Genomic DNA, 8,815 nt, shown 5'->3' on the forward strand with positions numbered 1-8,815 from the left:
ATTGCGGTATAAATTTATGGATCAGCTGATAATCTATGAAGACAGCTTGATTGTCGGTCTAAGTCTCCCAATTGGCAGCTGCTTATCCCCTTCCTTATGTGGCAGATTTACCGATCTTGACTAGAGCTTACACAGTGCAAACTGAGGCCGGCCGTCCTGATGAGATATCTGCTGGCCGGACGCTAGTTCAGCCAACAGCGATCTCTCCCGACCCACAAATTACATTTATAAAGCTGAAATACGCCAATATTAGGTGTATTTCAGGCGCAGATTGCGGCGCAACCGTTAGTTGTGCCGCAATATGCGACTTCTCCCCACTCACGCCAGGTCTAAAATATTGGGCATGGTGTGGTCGGGGAAGGGGACAGGCCTTCTCTCATTTATCATTTTCTAACGGGTCGGCATCTCTTCATAACTTCAGCGGAACCACCGGCAGCTTAGGGGTTTATTAAGACCAGCATTTTAGATGTCAGTCTTAATAAACCCTGAAGCTGCCGGTGGTGCCGCTGAAGTTATGAAGAGAGTCGGCCCCTACATAACTATGTTCCCCAATATTCTCATTTAACAGAAGTGTCTTCTTTTGTAGTTCTATAAAAAAGAGATGCTCCCTTGCATAATCCCCAGGGTAAGAAAGGACACACAAATTGGAGAGGCTAACCACAGGTGGTTGTGCAGGAACGTACACAACACTGTGACACCACGTTGCAAATGGCTGCTGCTCCGACCCACCAGAAGGTCCAAACGACATCCATATAGATGCTGCTTATGTCAGTAGAAGGCTCTTTCCCTGGTCTAGTGGACACTCTTCTGCCTGATGAAGGGCATCCTATTTGCCTGAAACGTTGCTTTGTGTACCACCATGTCCGGCCAATAAAAATCTATTAAAAAGCATCATAAAAAACTGGAGTGCTGTCTGAATTGTTTGACACGTATTGAGTTCCAGGAGGTGGAGCCAGGAGCAAACCCCTGACGACTCCAAGCACCCAGACCAGCCAGACCAGCCAGAGCACCCAGAGCAGACCGAGCGCTGTGATCAGTAGAAGAAGGGTACTCAAGCCAGCATGACATATAAAGTATTAAAACTGGACAGAAAAACTATGAGATATCAAAACGGGGAAATGCTAATCAGCTCTTGGCGCATTTTGGCAGCGGGCCGCTACCTTCTTCAGATAAGCTTACCTTTCCTTTTGTAGTCCTGACACCCTCTTCTCCCTCTTTGTTTATAGCTAGTTGTCAGGGTTTATAGTCACTGCTGCGATCTAGGAGCGTTGGTCGTGCTTGTGCATTCTAGTAGTCAGTGCCCGTAGCCTGTGCCTACTCACAGATACGCTGCAGCTCCCCTCCAGGCTACTGCTCTGCAGCTCCATAGTCTTCTATGGGAACAGCTCCAGAGCATGCACAGTAGCCCTGGAGCAACTCAATAGAAATGCAGAGCGCATGCAGCTCCTAACCACTTTTTTGATCACGCGTTTGCTCTTAGTATCTACTTGAATTCCCTGTTCATATGACTCCATTTTGCGTCATTTTTCTGCTATTCCTTCTTGAAGTTATGAATGAATTGCCTGCAGTCTGCAATAAAGGTCCATTTGGGTGCCACCAGCTCGGGTGGTGTCCTTGTACATTCTGGCGCTGTCCAGGGACATGGCTCACATTCTGAGATCATGCACTGTCTGCAGTAGATGTTCCCAGGGGTTTGGCAGTTGTGCAGCAGCTGAAGAACCACAGGTCGGAGGTCGCTGAACTAATCTTTGCATTAAAAGTTTATTCTGATTTCTGCTTTTGGATCAGAAGCCCTTTAATTGGCCGATGACAGGGTGCGGTCAAGGCTGCGACCTCTGAAATCCTGCACCTTAATAATCCAGAGTATGTCTTGTACAGAGCCCCTTCTACCTGTAAATGCTGCATCAGCGTGAAGATAAGCAATCTGCCGCTGACCCCCAACCAAGAAGCGTCTAATTATTGGGGGCTGATCCCTCTGACGTGAAAGATCCCATTGCTTTTACCTCGAATGCTCCGCTCCTTCATGTTTTGATTGCTCTGTAATAAGTGCTAAACTTCAGGACATTGTGTGACGACCGTGTGAAGAGCCCGATATCCTTTACTTAACACTTAAAATATTTGCGTGCGACACCTTTCATTCGAGAAATGATGAAAAAGAAAACGTGGAAACATCATTTCTTCTGTTAACACTTCACAATGAACAGGAAAATCCTTCAGATATTTACCTGAAATGCCTTAAGGCCAGAACGTCTGTCTTAGGCCTCATGCACACGACCGTTTATTTTTTTCCCCGTTTACTGGCTGTTTTTTGCATTCCGTATACAGTCCATATATATGTGTTTTGCGGTCCGTTTTTCACATATCTGTTGTTCCGTTTTTTTGTTTCCGTTTATGTTCCGTTTTTCTGTATGGCATATACAGTATACAGTAATTACATAGAAAAAATTGGGCTGGGCATAAAATTTTCAATAGATGGTTCCGCAAAAACGGAATGGATACGGAAGACATACGGATGCATTTCCGTATGTGTTCCGTTTTTTTTTGCGGACCCATTGATTTGAATGGAGCCATGGAACGTGATTTGCAGGCAATAATAGGACATGCTCTATCTTTCAACGGAACGGAAAAACGTAAATACAGAAACAGAATGCATACGGAGTACATTCAATTTTTTTTGCGGAACCATTGAAATGAAGGGTTCCGTATACGGACTGTATACGGAACCCAAAAATAGCCCGTAAACGGAAAAAAAAGACGGTCGTGTGAAAGGGGCCTTATAATCCACCTACAGAGTAAAGAACCGAGGAGCAGAACTGCAAGCTCCTGGGGCCATGATACAAAATCTCTAATAGCCTCATTACTAGTGTTGAGCACGAATATTCGAATAGCGAATTTTTATTGCGAATATCACCACTTCGAGAATTCGAGAATATTTAGACTATAGCGCTATATATTCGTTATATCGAATATTCGGCATTATTTTCCATCTGAACACATGATTCCTCTCTGCTTCTTGCTTGTCGGCCAATGAGAAGGAAGCAATGTCAAGTTCACAGCAATACTTAGTGCACCAATCGGTAGTCTGTAGTCAGATCCGCTAAAATATTCTAATCACTGCCGATTAGCGCAATCGCGAATATATTGGAGCACTTGACTCTATCTGCATATAAAGCTATTGCAATGTTCTGCCGTGCCGACCATATTCTCCAGGAAACTTCTAGCAGCTTGAAAAATGTAGCCAAAGTGACCCACGCCTGTATTTTACGTTACCAATTCGCATTACGCAATTTTTACATTGCCGATTTATCGCAATCAATAAAATAATCTCGAATTCTCGAAGTTCGCAAATATATGATGAATACTCTACAAAATATTCGTGAAATATCGCGAATTCGAATATAGCCCCTGCCGCTCATCGCTACTCATCACTGATCATATCCTTTACGGTTCTGAGGGATCTTATGGGGCAGTTCAAGCTCCACAGTCCATCTGAACAGCAACCTCTGCAGACCTTATAGTCAGGATAATTGGTGGGGCGTCCATATCCCACCTTTAGGACTCGCTCCCGACCTGACTCCTATGCCATGTGCATAGATCTCTCCACGGAAATATTTGGTAGTTATAGAGAACAATTAAAGGGATTCCGTCACCTCGTTTTACCCTATAGAGATGCGGACATGCACGGCTAGATCGCCGCTAGCATGTCCGCAATATACTTGTCCCATATCTCTGTGTGGTTTTATTTAGGGGAAAAAAATATTTATATATATATGTAAATGAGTCTAGTAAGGAGCCCAAGGGGCGTCACTAACCGCTCTGGAGCCCAGCACCGCCTGTATCCAGCAATCTCCTCCTTGCTCACGAAGTCAGATCGCTGTAATCTCGCGATGTTCCTTTCCTGTGTTTGTGAACATTTATATAGAGACTGCAGCTGCACCTCCCTCCTCTCCCTCTTACATATCATCTATTTCCCATATTACTGCAGATGGACTTTGGCGACTGAGGGGCTTTGTGAACAATTATATAGAGACTGCAGCTGCACCTCCCTCCTCTCCCTCTTACATATCATCTATTCCCCATATTACTGCAGATGGACTTTGGTGACTGAGGGGCTTTGTGAACAATTATAGTGAGACTGCAGCTGCACCTCCCTCCTCTCCCTCTTACATATCATCTATTTCCCATATTACTGCAGATGGACTTTGGTGACTGAGGGGCTTTGTGAACAATTATAGTGAGACTGCAGCTGCACCTCCCTCCTCTCCCTCTTACATATCATCTATTCCTCATATTACTGCAGATGGACTTTGGTGACTGAGGGGCTTTGTGAACAATTATAGTGAGACTGCAGCTGCACCTCCCTCCTCTCCCTCTTACATATCATCTATTCCCCATATTACTGCAGATGGACTTTGGTGACTGAGGGGCTTTGTGAACAATTATAGTGAGACTGCAGCTGCACCTCCCTCCTCTCCCTCTTACATATCATCTATTCCCCATATTACTGCAGATGGACTTTGGTGACTGAGGGGCTTTGTGAACAATTATAGTGAGACTGCAGCTGCACCTCCCTCCTCTCCCTCTTACATATCATCTATTTCCAATATTACTGCAGATGGACTTTGATGACTGATGGGTTTGTGAACAATTATAGTGGGACTGCAGCTGCACCTCCCTCCTCTCCCTCTTACATATCATCTATTTCCCATATTACTGCAGATGGACTTTGATGACTGAGGGGCTTTGTGAACAATTATAGTGAGACTGCAGCTGCACCTCCCTCCTCTCCCCCATCTTCCTTTTTTTTTCTATTGCAGATGGATTATTTTGGAAAAGTGTATCTTAGGTGCCCTTTACATGTCTAATGCCTCAATGTGCAAATTTAGCTGATGATGAATCCTGGGTTTTGTTTTATTGGGTTTTAAATCTCTTGTTGTCTGATGATGACGACTCTTTCTTTTTCGATTTTTTTCTCTCCCATGAACACAGTTTTGATAATGGATTTTTAAAAGCTTCATATGTTTCTGAATGAAAGTTTACGATGATTAAACCAGATGAAGTGTCTGTCTCTCGGAGTATGGCTGCTACTAATGTAAGTGCTCTCCACAGCCGCTCTCGCTCCAAACAGAACGCATTAAAAGCCCTATTTATTTATTGGTTGTTTTCCTCTGATCTTGTTTTATTTAAAGACATGCGGCCATTACGTAGCGAATTTACCAACATGTGCGCTGCGGCGGGGGCTGTAAAGAGGAGGAGGATGGATATTTGCGCCAGAAGTGAAAAAGTGTGACTTTTTGACCAGAAAAAGCTAATGGGGAAGTGCCATTGTCTATATATGGATCATATTGTATAAAGGGTATTGTCTCAGAATGAGAGGGTCCGACCTCAGGGATCCCCACCAATCACTGGAATGAGGGTCTCATGTGCCACATTTGAATGGAGCCGCAGTCTAGCATGCACACTGCCAGAACTAGCTGTACTCTGCTAAGTGTGCCAGTCCGACAGACTTTGAAAGGAACAGCAGGGCACATAAGACCCCCAATGTTATGACCATTGGGGGTCCCATCAGTCGGACGACCACAGCTCAAACATATGCCACCTATATTGTCATTATGGGGCAACCCCTTTAAAATGCAGAGCTATAAGGGTAGACCAAGGTCTAGATTAAAGTCCTTTGGTCCCATTCCAAACTCTATAACAGTTCCCCACCTCCCATGTGCAACCTCCACGCCCCAGATAACCACAGCGATACAACCAGAAGTCATAGACCTCTATGGCTTATAACGGAGTGATGACATCACGGAATCTTCAAAGCGATTTCCATCATGCTGGTGCTACCTTCCTATGTATGAAAGTACAGAAAGCTCAGATGGGGAGGGAGGGGGTTAGACACAATGTAACAACAAGTGTAACATCTGGATACATGCCAAACAGGACAAGCAAAAAGTCAATACATGTAGGAAAATACAGGAAAGATTGTACCATATTCAAAAACTGGAACAAATTAATTCTTGGCGAATGCAGCTTTGGATGTGACTGGAGTACAAGCTAGGCTTTGGAAATATTTTTAAAAGGTGCTAAAAATTGATAAACCTGTTTTAAATGGTTAATGAGGGATCTGACAGCTTCCGGTGGCGTCACAGAATGACACCCCTCAGAATGTTTGGAGCTCCCCCCAGGAGGGATATAATGTACATTACTCCAAATGATTAATTATCCTGTAAGGATCCTAATTACAGCATCTTCTCATTAGCTGATGGATGCGTTCAGTTAATTTACCGCCCCCTCGTTTACCTTATATTCAGAAATTTTATATTACAGAGGTTTTAGAAGCATCTGGTGGTTGAAAATCTGCAATGTATAAGAAGCAATCTCCGCGCTGCTCTGAGGGTCTCACCAGCAGTAAAGAGATGTGCGTTCACTTTATTACTGACACTCACGTCTGCAGCATCTGCTAATTAAATGTTATCATATAGAAGCAATGCTATTGGCAATGTGCACACAGTGACGCCGCAGCGGTCAGGAGGATGGGGGTTATCCCCCTGCTGCAGTGAAGTGCAAGACAGAAAAACTGCTTTCCTAAAACTGGATTGGATGACGGTATTACACTAGTTATATTCTTGTACATAGGAGCAGTAATATAGTAGTTATATTCTTGTATATAGGAGTAGTATTATAGCAGTTATATTCTTGTACATAGGAGCAGTATTATAGTAGTTATATTCTTGTACATAGGAGGCAGTATTATAGTAGTTATATTCTTGTACATAGGAGCAGTATTATAGTAGTTATATTCTTGTACATAGGAGGCAGTATTATAGTAGTTATATTCTTGTATATAGGAGCAGTATTATAGTAGTTATATTCTTGTACATAGGAGGCAGTATTATAATAGTTATATTCTTGTACATAGGAGGCAGTATTATAGTAGTTATATTCTTGTACATAGGAGGCAGTATTATAGTAGTTATATTCTTGTACATAGGAGGCAGTATTATAGTAGTTATATTCTTGTACATAGGAGCAGTATTATAGTAGTTATATTCTTGTACATAGGAGCAGTATTATAATAGTTATATTCTTGTATATAGGAGCAGTATTATAGTAGTTATATTCTTGTACATAGGAGGCAGTATTATAGTAGTTATATTATTGTATATAGGAGCAGTATTATAGTAGTTATATTCTTGTACATAGGAGGCAGTATTATAGTAGTTATATTCTTGTACATAGGAGCAGTATTATAGTAGTTATATTGTTGTACATAGGAGCAGTATTATAGTAGTTATATTCTTGTACATAGGAGCAGTACTATAGTAGTTATATTCTTGTACATAGGAGCAGTATTATAGTAGTTAGATTCTTGTACATAGGAGGCAGTATTATAGTAGTTATATTCTTTTACGTAGGAGGTAGTATTATAGCAGTAATATTCTTGTACATAGGAGACAGCATTATAGTAGTTATATTATTGTACATAGGAGCAGTATTATAGTAGTTATATTCTTGTACATAGGAGATAGTATTATAATAGTTATATTCTTGTACATAGGAACAGTATCATAGTAGTTATATTCTTGTACATAGGAGGCAGTATTATAGTAGTTATATTCTTCTACATAGGAGCAGTATTATAGTAGTTATATTCTTGTACATAGGAGCAGTATTATAGTAGTTATATTCTTGTACATAGGAGCAGTATTATAGTAGTTATATTCTTGAACATAGGAGGCAGTATTATAGTAGTTATATTCTTGTACATAGGAACAGTATTATAGTAGTTATATTCTTGTACATAGGAGGTAGTATTATAGTAGTTATATTCTTATACATAGGAACAGTATTATAGTAGTTATATTTTTGTACATAGGAGCAGTATTATAGTAGTTATATTCTTGTACAGAGGAGCAGTATTATAGTAGTTATATTATTGTACATAGGAGCAGTATTATAGTAGTTATATTCTTGTACATAGGAGGCAGTATTATAGCAGTTATAGTCTTGTACATAGGAGCAGTATTATAGTAGTTATATTCTTGTACATAGGAGCATATTATTGTAGTTATATTCTTGTACATAGGAGCAGTATTATAGTAGTTATATTCTTGTACATAGGAGCAGTATTATAGTAGTTATATTCTAGTACATAGGAGCAGTATTATAGTAGTTATATTCTTGTACATAGGAGGCAGTATTATAGTAGTTATATTCTTGTACATAGGAGCAGTATTATAGTAGTTATATTCTTGTACATAGGAGGCAGTATTATAGTAGTTATATTCTTGTACATAGGAGCAGTATTATAGTAGTTATATTCTTATACATATGAGTAGTATTATAGTAGTTATATTCTGGTACATAGTGGCAGTATTATAGTAGGTACATTTTTGTACATAGGAGAAGTATTATAGTAGGTATATTCTTGTACATAGAAGGCAGTATTATAGTAGTTATATTCTTGTACATATGAGTAGTATTATAGTAGTTATATTCTTGTACATAGGAGGTAGTATTATAGTAGTTATATTCTTGTACATAGGAGCAGTATTATAGTAGTTATATTCTTGCACATAGGAGGCAGTATTTTAGCAGTTATATTCTTGTACATAGGAGGCAGTATTATAGTACTTTTATTCCAGGACAGAGGAATAAAAAATGTGATTCGACAACTTCGCTGAAGTTAGCCAATAAAGTTGATTCCTTTACGAATTTATTTGTCACAAATCTCTAAAAATCAGGTATACCCAGACCACTCAGCCTTAGGGTATGGCCATATGGAGCAGACGTGCTGTAGTAAAGAACTGCGCGGCCAATG

Source organism: Bufo bufo, chromosome 8 (assembly GCF_905171765.1).
Source record: "Bufo bufo chromosome 8, aBufBuf1.1, whole genome shotgun sequence".
Lineage (NCBI taxonomy): Eukaryota > Metazoa > Chordata > Amphibia > Anura > Bufonidae > Bufo > Bufo bufo.